The sequence below is a fragment of the Sturnira hondurensis genome, unplaced genomic scaffold (assembly GCF_014824575.4).
Source record: "Sturnira hondurensis isolate 20B ecotype Veracruz unplaced genomic scaffold, ASM1482457v3 Scaffold0010600, whole genome shotgun sequence".
In the NCBI taxonomy this organism is placed as follows: Eukaryota; Metazoa; Chordata; class Mammalia; order Chiroptera; family Phyllostomidae; genus Sturnira; species Sturnira hondurensis.
Window position 1 is genome coordinate 1254796 of NW_028083231.1, and position 27446 is coordinate 1282241.

A 27446-nucleotide genomic window follows, 5' to 3' on the forward strand; every position below is an offset into this window, starting at 1 on the left:
CAAAAGTGACTTCACTGCTCAGTCACACAGAACTACTACCACAAAAGTCCACCCCTTGAAGACAGGCAGTACCCTGAGATGGAGAAACCAACAAAAAATAACTTAAAATGGGGAGACAAAGAAATAACAACAATTGAAGAGAATAAAAAATCCACAGTTGAACTGCAAAATGAAATTGAGGCAAGTAATCTATCAGACATAGAACTAAAAAAATGGATGTAAGGATGCTCAAGGAACTCAGTGACAACTACAAGGTAATGAGTGGGAACTACAACAGCATGAAAAAGGAAATATAAAATATAACCAAGAACCAGGAAGAAATGAAGAATACAATATTGTTGGGAACTGCCCTGCCTCGTTTCCAGAAGCTGTAACCCCCCATGGCTAAGGCTGAATAAAAAGAACTTGGGACCATAAGCCACTAAGGAGATAAAACTTACCTTCCCAGAAAGGGTGCAGCCTCTGCCTGCTTTACTTCACCCTGCTTGGCCCCCTGGAGGATGCCTGGATAGTAAATGACAGGTAAAATTCCTCGAGGAAAAATAAAACCTAATAAAGGCACAATGATGAAAGGGCCATCAGGAAAGGATTTAGGGGATTATGGAGGAGGGACAAAAAACCTCCCTTCAGCTTTATCATAGCTTGAGTCCTCATTCCATGTGTAAAAAGTCTCCCAATCTCTTGGCTGCCTTGCTTCCCCTACCTGATTCGGGCCAGAAACAATGCTGAAGTGGGGTGCAGCCCTGTGCAGGAATGAGTGATTACTGGCAGGGGAATGATCAGGCATAAGAAAAAATGAATGAAATTCTGTGAAAACTGCATTGCTAAGAATGCCTTCAATTTAAATGTTAAGGGTCCAAGCATAAAATGAGTTTGTTTCCCAAATTTTTATGGCCCTTTGACATCACTCTATCTATTTGACCCTGGCTCAGAATAATCCCTTATAGTTCTTTGAATGTTTTTTATTCCTTGATCATTACTGCCTTACAATGATTGATGAGCTTTGCCTATAAACCCTGTATTCCTATGCAAACTAAACCCAATAAAAGCCCATTGAAAAAAGGCTCGAGGCCCTTCTCCTCTGAGAGATTGGTCAGCCTTTCTCCCCAAGCAGATCATGTCTTGGTAAATGTATTCCCATTTGCAAATGCTGGGAGAGCTCTGCTTGATGGATCTCCCCCACAAAATATCTGAAATAAAACATACTCTAGAAGGAATTACAAGAATACTGGATGAAACAAAGGACCAAATTAGCAAGCTGGAAGACAAGGTGGAGAGAAATACTCAGGTACAGCAAGAGCATAAAAAAGACTCAGAAACTTTGGGGCCAGCTTAAGAGGACATAAGGACAACATGAAACACAACAATATTCAAATCATAGGAATAACAGAAGGAGAAGCAAAGGAGCAAGGGGTAGAAAACCTGTTTGAAAAAATAATAACAGACAAATTTCCTAATTCGGAATGGGGAAAAGCCATGCAAATTTAGGAAGCATTGGGAGTCCCAATAAAATGAAGCTAAATAGGCCTACTCCAAGGCACACCATAATTAAAATGACAAAATTTAAAGACAAAAGAGAATTTTAAAAGCAGCAAGGGAGAAACAGGAAGTAACATACAAGGAAACTCCAATACAGTTAGCAAATTTCTCAAAAGAAACACTATAAGCCAGAAGGTAATGGCAAGAAGTGTTTGAAGAAATGAAAAGCAAAGGCCTGCAATGAACACTGCTCTACCCAGAAAGGCTCTCATTTAAAATGGAAGGCCAAATAAGGAGCTTCCCAGACAAAAGTAGACTCGAAGAATACACCTCCACCAAACCAGCACTAAAGGGACTACTTTGAGAAGTTAAAGTATGGAGTGAGAGAGAGTCATAGGAACAGAAGGAAATATTGCAATGAATAAATGCCTTTCAGAATTAACATGAAATGTAAATTGATTAAATGCTCCAATCGAAAGACACAGAATAGTTGAATGGATAAGAAAACATGGTCTGTACATATACTGTGTACAGGAGATTCACCTCAGGACAAAAGACCTACACAGGCTAAAAGTGGAGGTTTGGAAAAGAATAGTCCAAGCAAGTGATCAAGAGAAAAAAAGCCATAGTAACAGTACTCATATCAGACAAAATAGATTTCAAAACAAAGGCCCTAAAAAGAGACAAAGAAGAACACTTCATAATACTAAGGGAAGGATCCATCAAGAAGACATAAATATTTTAAACATATATGTAGCAAACATAGCAGCACCCAAATATATAAGAAAATTCTTTAAGGACTTCGAGAAATATATAAATGGCAACACACATACAGTAGTCAATTTTAACACCCCACAGTCAAAAATGGACAGATATTCCAAACAAAGAATCAACAAGGATATTGTAACACTGAACAACACTCTAGATCAAATGGACTTAAATGATATATAGTGAAACTTTCACTCCAAAGGAGCAAAATAAACATTCTTTTTTAAATATTTTCACTTCTTTTTATTTATTTTTATTGTTGTTCAACTGCAATTGTCTCCATTTTCATCCCACCATGCCACCCCCACCTCACTCATCCTCACCTCCCACACTTGAACCCATCTTCTTTGGCTTTGTCCATGTGTCCTTCATATATATTCCATGATGCACCACTCAATATCCCCAATTATCCCCCTCTCTCCACCTTTCTGGTTATTGTCAGGTTGTTCTTTACTTCAAAGTCTCTGGTTGTATTTTGCTTGCTTGTTAATTTTGTTGATAAGATTTCACTTATCAGTGAGATCATTAGGTATTTCTTTTTGTTAATATTCTGTTATTGCTGTTCAGGTACAGTTGTCCCCATCCCCCTTGCACTCCAACCCACCTCAGCCATACACACTGTCCACCCACAATTCTACCCTCCTTTGGTGTTGTCCATGTGTACTTTATATGTGTTCCTGAAAACCCTACCCCATTTTATCCCCCACTATCCCCTCTCCACCCCCAGTTACTGTCAGTTTGTTTTTAATTTCACAGTCTCTGGTTATCTTTTGCTTGCTTGTTTGTTTTGTTGATTAGTTTCCACTTATAGGGGAGATCATAAGGAATTTTTTTTCACTGCCTTGCTTATTTCACTTAGCATAATGTTTTCCACTGCCATCCAGGCTGTTGCAAAGGATAGGAGATTCTTCTTTCTTTCTGCTGCATAGTATTCCATTGTGTAAATGTACCATATAGTTTTTTGATCCATTCATTTACTGATGGGCACTTATGTTGTTTCCAGCACTTGGCCATTGTAAATTGTGCTGCTATGAACATTGGGGTGCATATGTTCTTTTGGATTGGTGTATTGCAGCATAAAAATTGATGATAAAAACATGGCTTTACTTTTGTGCTCTCCATTCTGTTTCATTAATCTATGTGTCTGTTCTTATTCCAGTACCAGACTATTTTTATTACAGTGGCCTTGTAATACAGTTTGATATTAGATATTGTCATCCCTTCTGCTTTGCTCTTCTTTCTCAAAATTTCCACAGCTATCCAGGGTCATTTATGATCCCATATAAATATCTGAAATGTTTGTTCTATAGGTGGGAAGTATGTCATTGGTATTTTAATAGGGATTGCTATTGAATCTATAAAATGCTTTGGGTAATTTGACATTTTGATAATGTTGATCCTTCCAAACCATGAACACGGGGTTTACTTTCATTTATTTGTGTCTTTCTTAATTTCTTTCTTCAGTGTTGTATAGTTTTCTGGGTACAGGTCTTTTATCTCCTTGGTAAAGTTTATTCCTAGGTGCCTTATTTTTCTTGTTGCTATAGAAAATGATTTTTTTCTAGATTTCTGATTCTGGTCTTTTGTTGCTAATATATAAATATGCCTTTGATTACTGAATATTAACCTTGAACCCTGCTATTTTTCCATATTTGCTTATTAGGTCAAATAGTTTTTTGGTAGAGTCTATAGTATTTTCTATGTATGCTACCTTATCTGCAAATAGTGACAGTTTTACTTCCTCCTTTACATTCTGAATGTCATTTATTTCTATTTCTTGTCTGATTGCTGTGGCTAGGACTTCCAACACTCTATTGAAAGAAGTGGTGAAACTGGACATCCTTGTCTTATTCCTTATCTTAGTGGGAAAGATTCTAGTTTTTGCCAGTTGGGTATGATGCTGGCTTTAAGATTCTCATATATGGCCTTTATGTGTTGAGGAATGTTCCATCTACTCACACTTTGCTGAGTGTTTTTATCATAAATGGGTGATATACCTTATCAAAAGATTTTTCCACAACTATTGATATGATCATGTGATTTTTCTTTCCTTTGGTTTATGTGATGTATTACATTTATTGATTTGTGAATGTTATACCATCCTTCATCCCTGGGACTAATCTCACTTGATCATGGTGTATGATCTTTTTAATGTATTGTTGGATGTGGTTTGCCAATATTTTATTGAGGATTTTGATGTCTATGTTCATCAGTGATATTGTCCAATAGTTTTCTCTCTTTGTTGTATCTTTATCTGGTTTTGGAATTAGGATGATGCTGGTTTTGTAAAAGAGCTTTGGGAGTTCTCCCTCTTCTTGAATTTTTTAGAATAATCTCTGAAAGATAAGGGTTACCTCTTCCTCAGATTTTTTAAAAAATTCTCCTGTGAAACCACCTGGTCTAGGGCTTTTGTGTGCTAGAAGGTTTTTTTGTTTGTTTGTTTACTACTTCAATTTCATCAGCTTTAATTGTTCAGGCTTTCTGATTTTTCTACATTCAGTTTCAGGAGATTATATTTTTCTAGAAATTTGTCCATTTCTTCTAGGTTTTCAAATTTCTTGGCACAGAGTTGTTCATTGTCATTTCTTATAATCCTTTGTATTATAATACAGTTGTAATCTCTCCTCTTTCATTTCAGATTGTGTTTATTTGGGTACTCTTTCTTTTTTCCTTGATCAGGCTGCTTAAAGTCTTGTTGATTTTGTTTATCTTTTGGAGAACCACCTCCCGGGTTTGTTGATCCTTTGGATTGTTGTTTTGGTTTCTATGTCATTTAATTCTACTCTGATCTTGGTTATTTCCTTTCTTCTACTGGCTCTGGGCTTTGTTTGTTGCTGCTACTCTAGTTATTGTAGTTGTGGAGCTAGGTTGTTTATTTGAAACATTTGTATCTGTTTTAAGTATACCTGTATTACTATGTACTTCTCTCTCAGGACAGCCTTTGCTGTCTCCCATAAATTTGGACTTTTGTGTGTTTATTTTCATTCGTTTCAAGATACTTTTTTATTTGCACCTTGATCTCATTATTAACCCATTGATTGTTTAATAGCATGCTATTCAATCTCTACAAATTTGAGGGTTTTTGCGTTCTTTTTCCTTGAGGTTGGTTTCTAGTTTCAATCCCTTGTGGTCAGAGAAAATGCTTGATATGGTTTATATTTTCTTGAATTTGTTGAGGCTTGTTTTGTGTTCTATCATGTGATGTGTCTTTGAAAATGTTTTGTTTGCACTGAAAATAATGTGTACTTTGCTTCTTTAGGTTGAAATGTTATATATATATATAGTCAGTTGTATTTGATTATATATATATAATCAAATTATATGTATATATATAATCAAATACAACTGACTATGTATATAACAGTTAATATAATATGTGAATATATATATATAGTGAATATATATTATATTCATATATAATATGTGAATATATATATATATATATATATATATATATATATAGCTATAGTCCATTTGATCTAGGACCTAGTTCAATACCACAGTATCCTTGTTGATATTTTGTTTGGAATATCTATCCATTTTTTAGAGTGGGATTTTAAAATCCCCTAGAATAAGTGTGTTGCTGTGTATTTTTCTAGAATTCCTCCAAAATTTTTTTTAGATATTTGGGTGCTCCTATGTTGGATGGATAGATGTTTACAGTGTTTTTTGTCTTCTTTTTTTTTCTATTTTGTTAGTTTATTTTTTTATTTTGTTAGTTTATTTTGTTCATGAGGTTCCATATATAAATGAAATCATATGTCTTCCTGATGGATCTTCCCTTGAGTATTAGGAAATGCCCTTCAATGTTTCTTTTATGGTTTTTGTTTTGATGTCTATTTTGTCTGATATAAATATTGCTACTGCCACTCCTATTTCCTGTCCATTTGTGTGGCATATATTTTGCCACCCTTAACTTTCAATCTTTGAAGGTCTCTTTTTCTGAGGTGGGTCTCTTGTAGGCAGTCCATGTGTGGATCATGTTTTCTTATCCATTCAACTACTCTCTGTATTTTTTTGATGGCTGCATTTAATCATAAACATTTAATGTTATTATTTATAGATACTTATTTATTTTTCCTCTTTTGTACCTGTGTTCCTCTCTTTCTCTTACTCTTTTCCTTCCTTTCCTTATAGAAAGCCCTTAGTATATCTTGCAGGGATGGTGTGGTGGAGGTGTATTCTTTGACCCTTCTTCAGATGGGGAACCCCCTTATTTTGCCTGCCATTTTAATTTAGAGTGTTGCTGGGCAGAGTTGCAGGCCTTTGATTTTCATTATCTGGGATACTGTTTTGCCTTTCGCTCCTGGCTTGTAGTGTTTCTGTTAAGGAAATAGTAATTAGCATTTTCATAGCCCTTTTGTATGTTACTTCTTCTTTCTCCCTTGCTGCTTCTCAGATTCTCTCTGTCTTTCAAACTTGTTTTTTTTAAGGAGGTAAAAGACCTGTATGCAGAAAACGACACAAAACTGAAAGAATAAATCAAGGAAGACACAAACAAGTGGAAATATATACCGTGTTCATGGATTGGAAGAATTAACATCATCAAAATGTCCATACTACCCAAAGGAATTTACAGATTCAATGCAATACCTATTAAAGTACCAATGGCATATTTCACAGACATAGAACAAACACTTCAAAAATTTATATGAAACCATAAACGACCCCAAATGGCAGCTGCAATATTGAGAAAGAAGAACAGAGTAGAAGGGATCACAATACCTTATGTCAAGCTGTATTACAAGGCCACTGAAATCAAAACAGCCTGGCACTGGCACAAAAACAGGCACATAGACCAATGGAACAGAACAGAGAAACCAGAAATAAACCCAAGTCTCTATGGGCAATTACTACTCGACAAAGAGGGCAGTAACATAAAATGGGGTAAAGATAGCATCTTCAACAAATAGTGTTGGGAGAACTGGACAGCTACGTGCAAAATAATGAAACTCGAGCACCAACTTACACCATACACCAAAATAAATATAAGGTGGATAAAAGACTTATATATAAGCCGTGACACCATTAAAGTCCTAGAGGAGAACATTGGCAGGAAAATCTCAGATATTTCACGCAGCAACATTTTTACTGATATGTCCCCTAGAGAAAGGAATATAAAGGAAATAATAAATAAATGGGATCTCATCAAAATAAGAAGCTTCTGCACGGCTAAAGAAAACAGTATTAAAATAAAAAGACAACCAACTGTATGGGAAAACATATTTGCCAATGATACCTCAGACAAAGGTTTAATCTTCAAAATATACAAAGAACACACACGACCTCACTCTAAGAAGACAACTAACCAAATTTAAAAATGGGGAAAGGACTTGAACAGACACTTCTGCAAGGAGGACATACAGAGGATCCAGAGACACATGAAGAGATGCTCAATATTGCTTGCTATCAGAGAGATGCAAATTAAAACCACAATGAGATACCACTTTACAGTGGTAAGAATGGCTATAATAAACAAAGCAATAAACAGCAAATGTTGGAGAGGGTGTGGGGAAAAGGGGACTCTGGTCCACTGTTGGTGGGATTGCAGTCCGGTACAGCCATTATGGAAAACAGTATGGAATTTTCTCAGAAAACTGAAATTGGACTTGCCTTTTGACCCAGCAATTCCACTGCTGGGATAGTATCCTAAGAACCCTAAAACACCAATCCCAAAGAACATATGCACCCCAATGTTCATAGCAGCCTAATTTACAATAGCCAAGAATTGGAAGTAACCTAGGTGCCTGTCAGTTAATGAATGGATCAAAAAGCTATGGTACATTTACACAATGGAATTCTATGCAGCAGAATGGAAGAAGGAGCTCCTACCTTTTGCAACATCATGGATGGAACTAGAGAACATTATATTGAGCGAAATAAGCCAGGCGGTGAAAGACAAATACCATATGATCTCACCTTTAACAGGAATCTAAACAACAAAACAAACAAGCGAGCAAAATATGACCAATGACACTCAAATATGGAGCACGCTGACAGGGTCCAGAGAGGAGAGGGGAGAGAATCATAGGGGAAAGGGGGAGGGACTCACATGAGTAAGTATAAAGGACATATGGACAATAATTAAGGTGGGGGGAGGAAATGGGAGGGAGGTGGGGGGCACTGGGGGGGCAGGGCAGGGAATATAAAACAGAAAACTGTACTTGAATAAGAATTAAATTTTAAAAAAATAAAATAAAATAAAATTTTAAAAAATGCTATGGTACTTATACACTATGGAATTTTATGCTGCAGAAAGAAAGAAGGAGCTCCTACCTTTTGCAACATGATGGATAGAACTGGAAAGCATTATGCTGAGTGAAATAAGTCAGGTGTTGAAGGACAAATACCATATGATCTCACCTTTAACAGGCAGCTAATCAACGAAACAAACAAGCAAGCAAAATATGACCAAAGACACTGAAAGAGAGAACAGGCTGACAGTGACCAGAGGGAAGAGGGGAGGGAATTTCAGGGGAAATAGGGGAGGGATTTAGAGGAACATATATAAAGGATACATGGACAACAGCTGAGAAGGTTGGAAATGGGAGGGAGGGGGGAGCATGGGGGGTGGAATGGGATGGGAGTAATAGACAGAAAACTGTACTTGAGAAATAATTAAATAAAAAAATTGGGGAAAGAAAAGCTATGGTACATATACACAATGGAATTCTATGCCACAGAAAGAAAGAATGAGCTCTTACCTTTTGCAACAGCATAGATGGAACTGGAAAGCATTATGCTGAATGAAACAAGCCAGGTGTTGAAGGACAAATGCCATATGATCTCACCTTTAACAGGAAGCTAAACAACAAAACAAGCAAGCAAAATAAAAACAAAGACACTGAAATAGAGAACAGGAGTACAGTGACCAGAGGGGAGAAGGGAGGGAATTCCAGGGGAAATAGGGGAGGGCTTTAGAGGAACAAATATAAAGAATACATGAACAACAACTAAGAAGGGTGGAAATGGCAGTGAGGGGGGAGCATTGAGTGTGGGTTGGGATGGGAGTAATATAAAACTGTACTCAAAAAATAATTAAATACATTTTTTAAAAAACTTGTTTTTTAAATTTTGATGTGTCTTTGAGTAGGTCTCTTGGGTTCATCTTTATTGGGACTCTCTGTGCTTCTTGAACTTGAATGATTTTTTCCCTCTCCAGGTTTGGAAAGTTCTCTGCCATTATGTTTTAAACAATGTTTCTCTTCTTTGTCCCTTTTCTTTTCCTTCTGATATTCCTATAATTTGAATGTTGCTGAGTTTCATGTTATCTTGGAGTTCCTTTAAGCTATCTTCATATTTCTTAGCTTTTTTTTTTTGCAGCTGCTCTACCTGGGTGTTTCTTTCCACCTTGTCTTCCAGTAATCTAATTCTGTCCTCTGTTTCATACAGCCTGCTTGTTATTCCTTCTAGTGTGTTTTTTATTTCAGAAATTGTAATCTTCATTTCTTCCTTGTTCTTGTTTATAGTTTCAACTTCCTTTTTCATATTGTTGTAGTTCTCACTCAGTTTCCTGTAGTTGTCTGTGAGTGTCTTGAGCATCCTTATAACCATTTTTTAAAATTATATATCTCATAGTTTGCTTATCTCCATTTCATTTAGCTCTTTTAGTGGGGGGTCTTCTATTCCTTTTGATTTCAGGTACTTTTTGGTCTCCCTATTTTAGGTGACTCTTTTTGTTTGTTTCTGTGCTTCCCGGTGTTCCACTTTGCTAGCTGTATTTTTATTTTATTATTTTATTTTATTTATTTGTCTTTAGAGGGAAGGGAAGGAGATATGGAGAGAAATATCAATGTATGGTTGCCTCTCGTGTGTCCCTTGCTGGGAACTGGCCTGCAACCCAAGCATGTGCCCTGACTTGGAATCGAACTGTGACCCTCTGGTTCACAGGCCTGCGCTCAATCCACTGTGCTACACCAGCTGGGGATGTATTTTTAAGTTGAACTTACATGGTAGTTCAATGGTAGGAATTCTAAGGGATTCAGTGGTGTGGTTTCATTGATCTCCTTGTCTGGATGCTCTAGGGTTGCCCCTTCTTTTGTTTGCGTGAGCTCTCTTGTTATACTTGGATTTTTAACTGTTGCCAGTTTCTTTGTTGGTGGGTTCTCTCCTCCAGCAGGTATATTGCTATTCGCAGCTCCCACCTACTCTTATATGTGATCAGTTGCAGGAGGGAGGCAAATGGATTATGAAATGGGGAGAGTATTCTATGGAATTTAAAGTACCAACAAATAGACAAGAGGTAGGAGATCCTTTGGATAAGTATAACATTAACCATGATATTTTACCCAACTAGCCACTTTTTATAAAAGGAAAAAAGAGATAAAGTTCTTGTTAGGGGAGAGAAGGATTGTGAGCTGAATCCAGAAAACAGAGCACTTGTGCGAGGTTAGATGATGAGATATAGTGAGAGTAAAGGATAGAAAGTAGATGTAGTGTAAGAGAGAAGAGTTAACCACAACAATAATAAAGCTCAGGAAGATAGCAAAAGTGGTTAAGACCAGGGAGGGTGCTGTGTAGTATTCACAATTATATGGAACAATGATTGTTTACAATAATACTGGAAAAACAATAATGTGACAAGAAATATATAATTTGAATAACAAGAATAGAAAGTACACAGCCAAGAATAGTGTGTTATTGGAACATGAGTGAAGTGAAAGAAGGAAAATAAAAAATAATATGAAAGAAAGAATAAGGAAAACCCCTTAAATCATGCAGTAAAACAAAGAAAAAAATGGAAAGAAGAGAAATAAAAATAATAAGTAAAAATAATGAAAATGATAATAATACAAATAAACAATAACATGCAAGTTCTATAGGGTAGCAAAGTGAAATTTGTCTCAGTTTCTCAGTTGTTGGAGTTAGCCTTGTGCTCACTCATTGAATATGTCTCTGAACTACTCTCAGCTTCAGATCTTATTGTCTCACACATGGCAAAAAATAAAGAGACAAGGAGAAAAAAAGCCTCCTGCTGACTTTAAATCCACCAAGTAGTTCTGGTGGTCTTCCTGGATGCTTCAGGCAGAGGGGGCCTGGACTTCACTTTTCTACCTTCCTGTTTTTTTTTTTTTTTTTTGAAGACGGGGCCATGTCTCGGCCACAATATTCACAGTTGCCCAAACTCCAGCCCAGGTCCTCAGTGCAATGTTGGGTCCCCACTGTCCATGTGCACCAGGCCCAGCACCTTTATTCCACCAGTTGTGCCACCCATAAGGATTAGGGGCACCTCAGAACCCACCTCTTCCCTCGTTGCTGGCCTGGGTGCTGCATACTTTCAAAGTATGCTCAGGGCTGTTCAGGGCTGTTCAGTTCCTCCACTAAATTAAATGCTTCTGGGGACTGGTAACTCCCTGAGCCCTGCTGCTCTCCTCATAGTGTTCCATGCAGCACTACTCCTCTGTCTTTGTTAGCCAGCCTCTGTGCAAAAGCTCCTTAAACAGAGGCTGAGAGCATTTTTTTTTTTTAGTAAAATCCTTCGGTTTAAAGATGCTGTTCTTCACAAGCACCGGGCTTCACACAGCCCAACTTGCTAATCCGACTAGAGACTATCAAGGTCAGGGTCTGACACAGCCCAACTCTTCTTCCTTCTCCAGGAGTCACCTGACTCCCCAATTTCTCTGGTAATGACCTAGGTTGCTTCAACAGTCCAAGCATGTGAACATCGCCTCTGTGCACCTCCCGCTTTATCTTTTTTTCTCCCGAGTGAGCCACTCTTTCCTCTCTTCTTTAGTAGGGGAAGGAGCTGCTCACCCAGCTGACCTCCAAAGATCCTGTAGCCACCACCAACCACAGTGGAAGACACTGGGCTGGGAACAGAGCAGCCTTGGTCCCTGTGCAGGTCCCAGGGGCCTTATCATCCCACATAACCTCCCTACCATGTTTTTTAACGTCCTCTACAATTTTGGCCTCTAAACTTTATATAAGCTTGGATTCTTTTGGCTGTTCAATCTGTTCCTCAGAAATTGTTTAGGTATTCTATCTGGGTGTAGGGGAAAGTAGGCTCTGCTCCCACCTACTTCATCACCACCTTGTCTCACATCTACATTCTTTTCAAGTGCACATGGAACATTTTCAAAGATAGACCATGTGATACCACACAAAACAAACCTCAAAAAAATTCAAGAAAATTGAAAACATATCAAGCATTTTCACAGATCATAATGGCTTCAATCCGGTAAGCAACCTTACTGAAGGTAAAACTAAAAAACTGAAAACTGCATGGAGACAGAATACAATGTTTGTTGGGAACCTCTCTGCCTGGTTTCAGAAGTTGTAACTGCCCCCCATGGCTAGGACTGAGTAAGCAACCTCTGTAACGTGAGCCACAAGGAGACAAAGCTTGTCTCTGCTTACTCCCCTGGCCCCAATGCATGGTCAGATAGTCAGAGATGAATAAGACACCTCAGAGGAAGGGCCACCTAAGCCAGACACAATCACTTGGGAGGCCATCATGGAAAGACTCAGGGGACTGCAACAAAGAGGGAGTGATGGACCATTACCCTCCAGCTATTCTGACATAGCCCAAGCTCCTGTGTCTTCTGGGAGAAGCACTTCCTGGCTCTAGTCCACTTAAGCCTGAAAACCTGTGATGGGAAAGTGGTGCAGCCCCTTGCCTGGTGAGAGCTGAATCAGGGGTGATAGGGCATAAGAAAGAATTCCTAAAAGTCCTGAGGAGCCTGCTTTGCTAAGAGTGCTTTCATTCATATGATAAAGGTTCAAGCAGGAAATGAGTATGTCTCCCAAAGTTTCTGTAACTCCCTTTCCTGACAGACACTGACTCAGACTAAACCCTCAAATTTCTTTGAAATGTTATTCATTGTTTGATCCTTATCACCAGTATTTCTGTGTATTACAACCCAATGAAAGCCATCGTGTAAGGGGCTCTTGCCTTTTCTACTCTGAGAGATTGGCCTCCTTTCCTCCCCAAGTAGATCATGTCTTGGTAGTGTTACTTTCATCTGTGGTGGATGGGGGGACTTGCGGGAAAAGCTGCCCCCACACATGTTATTAAACAACGAATGTGTAACCAATGAGATCAAGTAAGAAATCAAAACATTTATGGAGAATAATGAAAATGAACACACAATAACCCAAAACTTACGAAAAATGGCAAAGGCTGTGTTGAGAGGCAAGTTCATAGCAAGACAAGCCTACCCAAGAATGATAGGAAAATTTCAAATAAATGACCTAAAACTACATCTACAAAATCTAAAGGAACAACAAAAAACAAAGCCCAGTGGTAGTAGAAGAAAGGAAATAACTAAGATCAAACAGCACTAAATAATATAGAGACTAAAAGGACAATCCAAAGGATCAACAAATCCATTACATGGTTCTTTGAAAAGATAAACAACACCAACAAGTCTTTAAGCAGGCTCATCAAGGAAAAAATAGAGTGGACACAAATAAACACAATCAGAAATGAAAGAGTGATGTGGACACTGGCGAGCAGTGTCTGTGGCATTGAGAATGAGGTGAGACAAATTCACATGGAGTACTGAGTCCTATGGAGGAAAAGAGATGGCACAGCCACTCTCTCAAGGGGAAGCACCTCAACCCTTGTTTGAGAAGCTTTTATTGCTTCTCTGGGTACATATACATTATGGTCCTGGTTTACTATGCAAAGGTTAACTTTAGGTGGTTACCTTTTACAGAAAACAAAGAAGAGGATGCTGCTAATCACACCACAAAAAGAAGGATATTTGCAAATGCAAAGGGAAAAGTGTTTGAACTGGTTACACTCATGTTTGGAAGGTTTGACATAACTTTTAGGAAGTTAAGTTAAAAATATGCAGTAAATGTTTACTGCTTCAATTCAGGGTAAAGGAGTTTTAGCAAAAGCAAAAAGTTTTACCTGCAGTCTAGGTACAATGCAGGCCTGATTCCCTACAAGAGAACCTATCCATGGGTGTGGGTCCTATGCATCTCCAAGTGGAAACTGGGCCCATGAAGTGAGAAAGGTCTCCTGTAAAAGAGGAGAGAATACAACTGATACCACAGAAATACAAAGAATTTTAAGAAATTACTGTGAAGAACTATATGCCAAAAAATGAAAACCTAGGTGAAATGGACAAATTTCTGGAAAATATAATCTTTCAAAACTGAATGAAGAAGAAAGAGAAAGCCTGAACAGACCAAAAACAGCTGATGAAATTGAAACAATAATCAAAAAGCTTCCAACACACAAAGGCCCTGGACCAGATGGTTTCACAGGAGAATATTTCAAAGCATTTAAGGGAGAGCTAACCCCCATCATTCAGAGATTATTCAAAAAATTCAAAAAGATAGAAGACTCCCAAACTCTTTTTTATGAATCCAGTATCATCCTAATTCCAAAACCAGGTAAAGTCAAAACAATGAAAGAAAACTTCAGGCCAATATCACTGAGGAACACAGATGCTAAAATCATAAACAAAATATTGGCGAAACTCATCCAACAATACGTTAAAAAGATCATACACCACAATCAAGTGGGAATCATCCCAGGGATGCAAGGATGGTACAATATTCTCAAATCAATAAACATATACCACATAAACAAAATGAAAGACAAAAATCACATAATCATATCACTAGATGGGGAAAAAGCATTTGACAGGGTACAGCACCCATTTATGATAAAAATACTTAGCAAAGTGGGAATAGAAGGAGCATTCCTCAACACAATAAAGGCCACATATGAGAGATCTACAGCCAACATCATACTCAATGGACAAAAACTTAGAGCTTTCCCAATAGTATCAGAAACAAGACAAGGATGCCTGCTTTTACCACTTCTACTCAGCATAGTATTGGATATCTTAGCAACAGCAATCAGAGAAGAAAAAGAAATAAAAGGCATCCAAATTGGAAAGCAGGATGTAAAACAGTCATTGTTTGTATATGACATGACAGTATACATAGAAAATCTTATAAGCTCCACCAAAATACTACATGACATAATAAATGAATTGGGCAAAACAGCTGGATACAAAGTGGACATTCAGAAATCAAAGGCATTTTTGTACACCTACAATGAAATATCAGAAATAGAAATCAGGAAAAAAATCCCATTTGATATAGCAACAAGAAAAATAAAGTGCTTAGGAGTAACCTAACCAAGGATGAAAAAGACCTGTACCCAGAAACCTATACAACACTGAAGAAAATAATTAAGAGAGACACAAACAAATGGGAGCATGTACCATGGCCATGGATTGGAAGAATAAACATCATCAAAGTGTCCATACTACCCAAAGTAATTTCTAGATTCAATGAAACCGTATTAAACTACCAATGACATATTTCACAGATATAGGACAAATATTTCAGAAATTTGTATGGAACCATAAATGACTCTAAATGGCTCTAAGCAGCAATTTTGAGAAAGAAGAACAAAGTAGAAGGGATCATAATACCTGATATCAAAATGAATTACAAGCTCACTGTAATTAAAACAGCCTAGTCCTGGCATTAAAAAAGTCACATAGACCAATGGAATAGAACAGAGAGCCCAGAAATAAATCCAAGTCTTTATAGTCAATTAATATTTGAGAAAGGGGGAAGAAGAATAAAATTGAGTAAAAACAGCCTCTTCAACAAATGATATTTGGAGATCTGGACAGCTACATGCAAAAAAAAAAAAGAAAGAAAGAAAGAAAGAAAGAAAGAAAGAAAGAAAGAAAGAAAGAAAGAAAGAAAGAAAGAAAGAAAGAAACTCGAGCTCCAATTTACACCATACACAAAAATAAATTCAAGGTGAATAAAAAATTAAATATAAGTCGTGACACCATAGAAATCCCAGACAAAAACATTGGCATGAAGACCTCAGACATTCCATGCACCAACATCTTCACTGGTATGTCCACTAAAGCAAGGAATGTAAAGAAAAGAATAAACAAATGGGACCTCATCAAATAAAAAGGTTCTGCATGGGTAAAGAAAACAGCATTACAATGAAAAGAGAACCAATCATATGAGAAAACATTTTCGCCAATGGTACCTCAGACAAGGGTTTGATCTCCAAGATATATAAGGTACTCCCACGACTCCACTCCAGGATGACAAAAAAAAATAAAAATGGGCAAAAGACTTGAGCAGACACTTTTCCAAGGAGGACATACAAAGTGCCCAGATACATATGAAAAGATGCTCAGCATCACTAGCCATCAGAGAGATGCAAATTAAAACCACAATGAGATACTACCTCACTCTGGTCAGAATGGCCATCGTAAACAAATAAACCCACAAGTGTTGGAGAGGATGTGGAAAAAAGGAAACCCTAGTGAACTGTTAGTAGGAATACAGACTGGTGCAGCCACTATGGAAAACAGTATGGAATTTTCTAAGAAAACTAAAAATGGATCTGCCTTTTGACACAGCAAGTCCACTACTGGTATTACACCCTAAAAGCCCTGAAACACTAGTCCAAAAGTACCCATGCACCTTAATGTTCATAGCAGCACAATTTACAATATGCAAGTCTGGAAGCAACCTAAGTGCCCATCAGTAATGAGTGGATCAAAAAGCTATGGTACATTTACACAATGAAATTCTAAGCAGCATAGATAAAGAAGGAGCTCCTGCCCTTTACAACAGCATGAATGGGACTGGAGAGCATTATGCTAAATGAAATAAGTAAAGCAGTGAAAGACAAACACCATATGATCTCATCTTTAACTAGAACGTAATCAAGAAAGGAAAAATGCAAACAAAATATAACCAGAGACATTGAAATTAAGAACAATCTAACAATGGCTAGAGGGGAGTGGGGAGGGGACTGTGGAGAGAAAGGTTTTCAGGAACTACTATAAAGAAAACATGGACAAACCAAGGGGGAAGGTGGAAGCAAGAGGGAGGTAGGATTGGCTGGGGTGAGGGGGAGTAGTGGGGGGTAATGCAGACACCTGTAATTGAAGAACAATAAAGTAATTGAAAAAAGGTTCCTTAACTTTTATAATTACTTAATGTGGTATGTTAGCAGATTATCAGTAACATGAGAATTTATTGAATAAATATAAAGATACATTTTTGGAATTAAGCAAAATTCTGTTCACATTTTCTCCTGTACTTTTTCTTTCAATTTAATCAATTTAAGGTGAAAAATTACTGAAATACAGGATATAGCACATACACTCATTCCACAAAGTCTTTTTTAAAAAAATTGTTTCTTTTTTGACTGATTCTTAATACAACCACTCAATTTTATCAGCATCAGTGAATTATCCTAGACTCCTGGAATCCTTTATTATGTAGCGGAATAATGGTTCAGGACATGGCTATATAGCTTTAATGCTAGCCTTAACTGTTCTTGTGTAAAGAAATTCAAAGTGGTAACACAGCTAGGCACACTGTATTACAATGGTGTCCAAACAGGGAGCAATTTTGCAGGGGATGCTTGGCAATGTTTTCTGTGAAGTCTTCACATTTTTTATGGTGAAGACTGTGGGTGGGGTGAGTGTTAGTGACATTTAATGGAAGAGGGATGCTGCTAAATACTCTACAATACATAGGACAGTTCCTCACAGCAAAGAATTACCCACAGATCGAAGCCCAGTAATGGGCTAGTAATCTCTTTAATGCACCTCTCCATTACTTGGAATTTCAAGTCTCAATTAAATCTAAGCTTCTTCTCAATAATTATGTACAATTATGGAAATGCCTTCCTTACAAAATGTCTAAATTTCACCAGTAGCTTCATGTTATAATCATTTTCTCTCATAATTAGCAAAAAACATAAACCATCTTAAACTTTCTGCTTAGTATAGCAACTGGTAGAAAATTTTAGATCATTATTATTTTATTCATGTTATATTTTATGAATCATGTAATAGATAACAATATTTATATATCCTCTCCATCTTACATTTTTTGGATACTGTACTTCATTTCTTGCCCCTACTTATTTCTCCTTAACATTTTCCCCTAATTATTTATTTTTAGGCCAAATAACAAATCAGTTTCTTCCACCTATTACTATTTGAGTGCTATTTCAGCAACTAGCAGCTTTCTTTTAGGCAGTTCCTAAAGTGAGAATTATAGTACAACAGTTCTATGTAAGTAGTGGTTACAAAAGTATTTTATTTATATTAATTTATTTTTAGTCAAAAGGGTAGGGAAGGAGAAATAGATAGAAATAAACATCCATATGAGACAGAAACATTTGGTTGCCTCTCACACATGCCCGGACCAGGGACTGAACCCACTACCTAGGCATGTGCTCCGACAGGTTGACTCTGAAATTTTCTGGATGATGCCCAACCAACTGAGCCTTACCACTCAGGGCATAAAGGTTATTTATTTAACTCTTAATGTAACTTAAATGGAAACTCAGAAAAGTAATCAAGCAAAATTAAGTTTATAGGAACTTTTTTCATTTTATTAATAAAGTATACATTTTTTAAAACTTTTATAGAAAAGTAAAAATACTTTTCACTTGGACCCTTTCTTCTCTCAGGTGGTATATAATCTATACACAGTGGTTAAGAACACTGTAACACATTGGCAGTGTGCCATTTTTATTGTAATTCACATTTTACTTCTCTTATCTACTATCTTGATTTCTATTAAGTGTACTTTTTAAAGTTCTTATAATTTATCTTTGTCATTGTAATTGTTAATTGCTTGAACAGATTCTCACATGTCAAAGCTAGCTTATGTTACCAATGAATACACAGTTTGTATATTAGACAACTAAGGTTACAGTCTTTCTCACCTTTCTATTTCTATTCTCAGTTACCACTTTTTCCCAGTGTCAGGTCACTACTTTACTAGGCAATTTAGTACACACTGAAGTGATAAGAGGGTAATGGGTACAGACAAGGTAGTTTGGGCAACATATTTTGTTTCCTCTCAAAATACAGAATTACAGAGTCTAGGCTCAATTGGTTAGAACATCAACCCAATGTGCAAGGTTGTAAGTTCGATCCCCAGCAAGGGAACATACAAGAATCAACTAATAAATGTACAAATAAGTGGAACAAAAAATGTTGTTTTTCTTTCTCTTCCTCCCTTTCTTCTCTCTAAAAATTAAGAAATTAAAAAACACAGAATTACAGCAAGTCTTACAAGCATTTTATAAATGGACTAGTGAATAAGCATTTATAATCATATATAAGATCAAAGTAATTTCTATTTACTTGCTGTATTCTAAAAGTGTTAATTTCTGCTACTTAGAACTGTTACAATGCCACTATCTTAGCTCCAATTCAAGAAACATATCACTAAGTGATATTTCATTGGTCTGCAAAATCAGGCATTGATACTACTGGCACCAGTAAGTTTAAATAGTAAATCTTCAATAATTCATACTCCCACAATTAAGAAAAAGAAAAATGTAAAAAAACCCTACCTTTAGATTACTTATGTAATTTAGTGTGAACAAGGTGTCCGCTCTAAAGGCCAGATATAAATGATCATCATTACTTTATGCTGAAATATAAAGTATAAAGTAGAACAAATATTTCAAAAATTTATATGTGACCATAAACACCCCCAAATAGCCTTAGGAATTTTGAGGAAAAAAAGACAAAGTAGGAGGATCACAATTCCTGATATCAAACTATATTACAAGGCCGCAGTAATCAAGAGCCTGATACTAGCATAAGAACACACACATAGAGTTGTGGAACAGAATCGAGAATCCAGAAATAAACCCATGTCAATATGGTCAGTTAATCTTTGACAAAGGAAGACAGGAATATAAAATGGAGTAGAAATATCCTCTTCAACAAGTGGTGTTGGAAGAGCTGGACAGCTACATGCAAGAAAATGAAACTCGACCACCAACTTACACCATGCACCAAAATAAACTCAAGATGCATGAAAGACTTAAATATATGCCATTGCACCATAAAAGTCCTAGAGGAGAACATAGGCAGGGAAAATTCAGATACTCCATGCAGCAATATTTTCACTGATATGTCCTGTAAGGCAAGGGTTATAAAGAAAATAACAAACAAATAGGACTACATCAAACTAAAAAACTTCAGCACAACTAAAGAAAACATCAACAAAATGGAAAGGGAACTAACCATATGGGAAAACATATTTGCCGAGATACCTTAGTCAAGGGTTTGATCTCCAAAATATATGGAGAACTCATGTGACTCCACACCAGGGAAAGAATTGATCCAATTAAAAAATAGGGGAAAGGACATAAACTGACACTTATCCAAAGAGGACATACAGAAGGCCCACAAACACATGAAATAATGCTGAACATCACTAGCCATCAGAGACATGCAAATTAAAACCACAATGTGATACCACTTCATTCTAGTGAGGATGGCCATAATAAACAAATCAACAAACAACAAGTGCTGGAGGGGTTGTGTAAGAAACGCAATCCTAGTACCATGTTGTTGGGAATCCAGAGTGGTCCAGCCACTTGGAAAATAGTGTAGAATTTCCTCAAGAAAGTAAAGATGGAACTGCCTTTCAATGCAGCAATCCCACTATTAGGAATATAACATAAGGATCCTGAAACACCAAAAGAACCTATGCACCCCAATGTTTATAGCAGCACAGTTTACAATAACCAAGTGCTGTAAACAGCCTAAGTGCCCATCAGTAAATGAGTGGATAAAAAAAAACTGTGGTACATTTATACAATGGAATACTATGAAGCAGAAAGAAAGAAGAAACTCCTACCCTTCACAACAGCCTGAATGGAACTGGAGAGCATTATGTTAAGTTAAATAAGCCAGGTGGTGAAAGACAAATATCATATGCTTATAAGTGGAATCTCATTAACAAAACAACAAATAAGCAAAGTAAAACCAGAAACTTGGAAATAAAGAACAAACTGACAGTGACCAAAGGGGAAGGGGGATGGGGATAATGGGGGAAAAGCAGAAGGGGCAAGGAAAAGAACATGGATAGAGGACCCATGAGCACGTACAGTGGGGGTAGTTTGTGTGCATGATGGGATAAGGTAGGTGTTTGTAATGGGGGGAAAGGTGGGACAACTGTAACTGAAGAACAAATTTAGAAAGAAAGAGAGAGAGAGAGAAAGAAAGAAGGAAGGAAGGAAGGAGGGAGGGAGGGAAGAAAGAAAGAAGAAAGAAAGAAAGAAAGAAAGAAAGAAAGAAAGAAAGAAAGAAAGAAAGAAAGAAAGAAAAGAAAGAAGAAAGAAAGAAAAGAATCATCCAGGTTGCAAGACACAGATCCCAAATAGAAATTCTCCAGTCAACAGATGAAAGGATGACAGAGAAATTGCCAGACTTCAGTTTTTATCTGATTAATCTTTCCTGAATTCCAAATTCCTTACCTGCACTTTTTCCTTCTTATAAAAATGTCTGACTTGAAAGAAAATATAAGATGGTCTGTTAGGGTACATAACCCATCTTCCCAGATTGCTGGCCATCTTAATAAAGGACCCATAACAATTCAATCCCTGTCTCTGCTTATTGGTTCTGGTAATTATAGGCAGCACGAATGCCAACTTTTCATGTTTCATATTCTGTATACTTCACTGGGTGAGATTTGGGGACTATCCAGTAAGTCTGGGTATTTGACAGGAAGTCCCACTGGCTGTTTCTCCGAGGTGCGGATCTGGAGACTCCCTAGCAGCTGCTGAGTGATTTCACTTAGAGACTCTCCACCTGCAACTCTTGGTACCTCCCATTGTCTTCACTTTTGATTGAATCACTGTGCTTTCTTAAGGCTACAATCCCAGGTCATGACTTGGATCAGCAGGAATTAAGGTGCCTTCTGTTTTACAGAGCTTAGTCTGATAAAAAGGATGTCTTCTGGTTGAATTAGCATGCCTTCTGGCTTGGTTTTGTGTGATTTTACAGAGCTCTATCTGGTAGACTGGAGGGGGGGAAGACTCCGTTCCAAGAAACAGCTCTTTGGGAGAGTTTTGGCTGATTGGTCGACCTATGCTGAGAAACCTATGACTAAAAAGAAAATGTTTTTTTATTGTAATACTGTTTATCTTATGTATTAAATAAATCTAGACTCAGAAGAGTGCTGGCTGCTGAATGGGTCTTTAAACTACTATACTACACTGCAATTAGAGTTGTTTTGTCAAGGATCAGGGGAGTGGGACAAGATACCTTACCCAGAAACTTTCATGAGTTTATATAATAAAGATGCGGGATTAAAAGTAAATAAGTTAATAGTACAGAGAGAGAGAAATTTGCCTGTAAAAGACAGCAGCTCACAGGAGTGGGGCAAGGCAGATCTAGATATCATGGCTGTTGTGAACATTATCAGGGTTCCTACTGCCCCTCCAGACCTGGGGGATGTTCCTCCCTACTTAGCTGAGGCAACTTGGGAAGGGAGCCTGAGCTGATGTCTAGGTCTTGAACTTATCAGGGAACCAAATATGGTGAAGGACAAACCCCTACTGGGGCAGGACAATACCCTTTGCAAAAACTTCCTATGGGAGTAAGGCAAGAGATGCAGTCCACTGAATATTACTGGGCACATAATCTATTTTCCACATCAGATATGTTAAACTGGAAAAGCTCTGAGAGAACCAGACTATAGCTTCTTAGAATGAACTAAGTAGTGCACTCAGGCTTCTGAATCCTTGAAGGTGTGCCTGGCTTCTATACCAGCCTTGGGGCTTCCAAACCTACTAAAGCTCTTTCAATTATACATTCATGAAAGGCATGGCATTGACCCAGGAGTCCTCACCTAAATGCTTAGTGACATATTGCAACCCGTCACATACTTGTCAAGAGAATTAGATCATACTGTCCAGGCGTGGCCAGCCTGCTTGAGAGCTGTGGCAGCCACCTGTAAGCTCTTACGGGAAGCTGAAAAAGTTTCCTTGGGACAGACTATCAACATTTCTACACCCCACTAAATATTGTGCTTGCTGGAGCAAAAGGGAAATTTGTGGCTCACTGCTGGAAGAATGGGCAGGTACAAACTGTGGGGTTGACTTTCCTCGCAAGTCCTCCCATGTGCCACGGATGAGAGTAAACATGACTGAGACATGATGTGATCTGCTTGGGGAGGAGAGGTGGCCAGTTTCCCAGAGGAAAAAGGCCCTGAGCAGTGGCCAGTTTCTCAGGGGAAAAAGGCATTGAGCCCCTTCCTCCAAGGGCTTTTATTAGGTTGTAATACACAGAAAAACAGGGTGGCAAGGATCAAACAGTAGATACATTTCAAAGAAATCTTAGGGCTTAGTCTGAGTCAGAGTCTGTCAGGAACAGAATTTTAGGGTTTTCTGCTTGAACCCTTAACATACGAATGAAAACACTCTTAGCAGAGCAGATTTCACAGGTTTTTCAGGAAGTCTTTGTGATGCCAGATTTTTCCCCAGGACACACTCTAGCAAGGCAAGGAGCTGTACCCCTCCCCAACAAGTATTCAGGCTCAAGGGGATTAGAGACAGGAAGAGCTTCTCCCAGAAAACATGAGGACTCAGGCTGTGTCACAGCCAGGGAAGAGGGGTGGAGAGAGTCCATTGCTCTTTGTTGCAGCCCCCGCTGAGTCCTCCCATGATGGCCTCCCAAGTGGTCATGTCTGGCCTAGGTTGACCCTCCTCTGAGGAGTCTTACTGGTCAAGGACTTTGGACCATGCTTTGGGGGCAGGGAGGAAACTGAGGCAGCATTTGCTACCAGAGACAAGCTTTGTCTCCTGTGGCTCAAATTCCAAAGCTCACTGACCCCCTCCTTAGCCACAGGGGGTAGAGTTATAATTCCTAGAACCAGGCAGGGTGGTCCACAACAACAAACCATTCTCAACAATTCTAATATCTCCCCCCAAAGTGTAAATAAGTTAAATTCTGCCTCTTTTCCAGGAGATTGTGTTGAGATAATTGAGGAAGTTTGTTCTAGCAGGATTGATTTACAGGACCGTCCTTTAGAAGAGGCAGACTGGATTCTATGTGTACATGGAAGCAATTATATGGACAAAGGAAACAGAAAGTCTAGGTATGCACAGTTGTGACTCTTGAAGGAAGAGTATAGGTCAAGGCCTTGCTGCCAGAAATTTTTGCTGAGAAATCTGTACTGATTGCACCAATGAGGGTATTGGAATTGTCACATGAAAAGAGTGAATGTGTATATTGATTCAAGTAAACTTTCCTAATTTTACATGCATATCATTCCATCTAAAAGGAAAGAGAACTATTAACCTCCAATAAAAAGGAGATTAAGCATGCAGCAGCACTTTTAAAATTGTAAGAAGATGTCCAGGTACATTTTCTAGTGGCAGATCTGCACTGCCCCTGGCATCAGAAAGAGAACACTGAAGAAGCTAGAGGAAACTATCTGGCTGATCCAGCAGTGAAAGAGGCTGCTAAAGGAACATTTACTTTTATTTACTGATTTATTTTTATTATTGTTCAAGTACAGTTATGCACATTTTCAACCCACCATGGCCCCCCAAACCACCCATCCCTGCCTCACATCCTCAAACCTACTCCCTTTGTCTTTCTCCCTCTGCCCTTTATACATGTTCCTGATGGACCTTCTCCTATTTACCTCATTATCCTTCTGCTCTCTCCCCTCTGGTTACTGTCAGTTCTTTTTTTATTGTTGCTCATGTACAGTTGTCTCCACTTTTACCCCATTACACCCACCTGCCAAACCATCCCCGCCTCCCACCTCTGGACCTACCCATTTTGCCTTTGGCCATGTATCCTTTATACATATTCCATGATGGCCATTCCTCTATTATCCCCTATCATCCCTCTCCTCTATCCTCTCTGATGACTGTTCAATGTGATCTTTATTACAATGTCTCTGGTTATACTTTGAGTGCTTATTTGTTTTGTTGATTAGGTTCCATTTATAGGTGAGACCATATGGTGTTTGTCTTTCACTGCCTGCCTTACTTCACTTAACATAATGCTTTCCAGCACCATCCACACTGTTGCAAAGGGTAGGAGCTCCTTCTTTCTCTCTGCTGCGTAGTATTCCATTGTGTAAATGTACCACGATTTGCACAATGGAATTCTATGGAGCAGAAAGAAAGAAGGAACTCTTACCATTTGTAGCAGCATGGATGGAACTGGAGAACGTTATGCTGAGTGAAATAAGCCAGGTGGTGAAAGACAAATACCATATGATATCACCTTTAACAGAAATCTAAACAACAAAACAAACAAGCAAGCAAAATATGACCAAAGACACTGAAATACAGAACAGGCTGACAGGGACCAGAGAGGAGAGTGGAGAGAATTACAGAGGAAAGAGGAAGGGTTCACAGGAAAAAGTATAAAGGACACATGGATAATAACTAAGGTGGGGGGTGGAAATGGGAGGGAGGTGGGGACCACTGGGGGGGTGGACAGGGTTGGGAATATAAGACAGAAAACTGTACTTGAACAATAATTAAATAAAAAAAATGTACCATGGTGTTTTGACCAACTCATCTACCGATGGACACTTGGGTTGCTTCCAGCAATTGGTTAGTGTAAATCATGCTGCTATGAACATTAGGTTGCGTAGGTTCTATTGAATTGGTGTTTCAGGATCTTTAGTGTATAATCCCAACAGTGATATTGGCAGGTCAAGAGACAGTTCAATTTTTAGTTTCCTGAGGAAATTCTATAGTGTTTCCCCAGTGGCTACACCAGCATGCATTCCCAGCAACATTGCTCTTGGGTTCCCTTTTTTCTACAACCTCTCCAACACTGATTTGTTGATTTGTTTATGATGGCCATTTTCACTGGCGTAAAGTGGTACAATTGTGGTTTTAATTTGCATCTCTCTGTACATTACTCTTGTTGAACATCTTTTCACCTGTCTCTGGGCCCTCTGTATATACTCATTGGACAAGTGTCTTTTCAAGTTCTTTGCTCATTTAAAAAAATTTTTTGTCTTCCTGAAGTGAAGTCATGTGAGTTATTTATATATTTTGAAGATTAAACCCTTGTCTGAGGCATCATTTACAAATATGTTTTCCCATATAGTTGGTTCTCCTTTCATTTTAATGCTGTTTTTTTTTTTAGTTGTGCAGAAGCTTTTTTTTTTTTTTTTTTTGCTTATTCTTTCTTCTACATCCTTTGCTCTAGGGGACATATCAGTGAAAATATTGCTGTGTGGAATATCGGAGATTTTCCTGCCTGTGTTCTCCTTTAGGACTTTTATGGTGTTGTGACTTATATTTAAGTCTTTTGCCAAGCCTGAGTTTATTTTTGTGTATGGTGTAAGTTGGTGACTGAGATTATTTCATGTACATACCCAGATCTCCCAACACCATTTGTTGAAAAGTCTATTGTTACTCTATTTTATGCTTCTGCCCCCTTTGTCACATATTAACTGACCACAGAGACTTGGGTTTTTTCTAGGCTATTTTGGTCCATTGATTTGTGTGTCTATGGTTATGCCAGCACCAGGCTGTTTTGATTACAGTGGCTTTATAATACAGTTTGATATCAGGAATTGTGATCCCTTCCAACTTTGTTCTTCTTTCTCAAAAATTCTGAGGCTACTTGGAGTTTTTTGTAGTTCAGTATAAATTTTTAATATATTTTATTCATTATGCTGTTACAGTTGTCCCATTTCCCCCATTCATTCCCCTCCACCCTGCACACCCCCCTCCCACCAACCTTCCCCCTTTAGTTCATGTCTGTGTCATAAGTTCTTTAGCTTCTACATTTCCCACACTACTCTTGCCCTCCTCCCATTTTCTCCCCACTGTCTATGCTGCTTATTCTCTGTACCTTCTTCCCCTTCTCCTCCTCCCACTCCACTGTTGCTAACCTTCCATGTGATCTCCATTTCTACGATTCCACTCCTGATCTAGCTGTCCACTCAGTTTGTTTTTGTTTTAGGTGTGGTTGTTAATAACTGTGAATTTTCTGTCCTTTCAATGTCCGTATTTTTATGTTCTTTTCCTTAGATAAGTCCCTTTAACATTTCATATAGTAAGAGCTTGGTGATGATGAACTCCTTGAACTTGGCCTTACCTGAGAAGCACTTTATCTGCCCTTCCATTCTAAATGAAAGCTTTGCTGGATAGAGCAATCTTGGATGTAGGTCCTTGCATTTCATGACTTGGAATACTTCTTCCCAGCCCCTTCTTGCCTGGAAGGTCTCTTTTGAGAAATCCGCTGACACTCTGATGGGTACTCCTTTGTAGATGACTGTCCCCTTATCTCTTTCTGCTTCTAGAATTCTCTCCTACATTTTAATCTTGGCTAATGTAATGATGATGTGCCTTGGTGTGTTCCTCCTTGGGTCCACCTTCTTTGGGGCTCTTTGAGCTTTCTGACTTCCAGGAGAAGTCTATTTCCTTTGCCAGACTG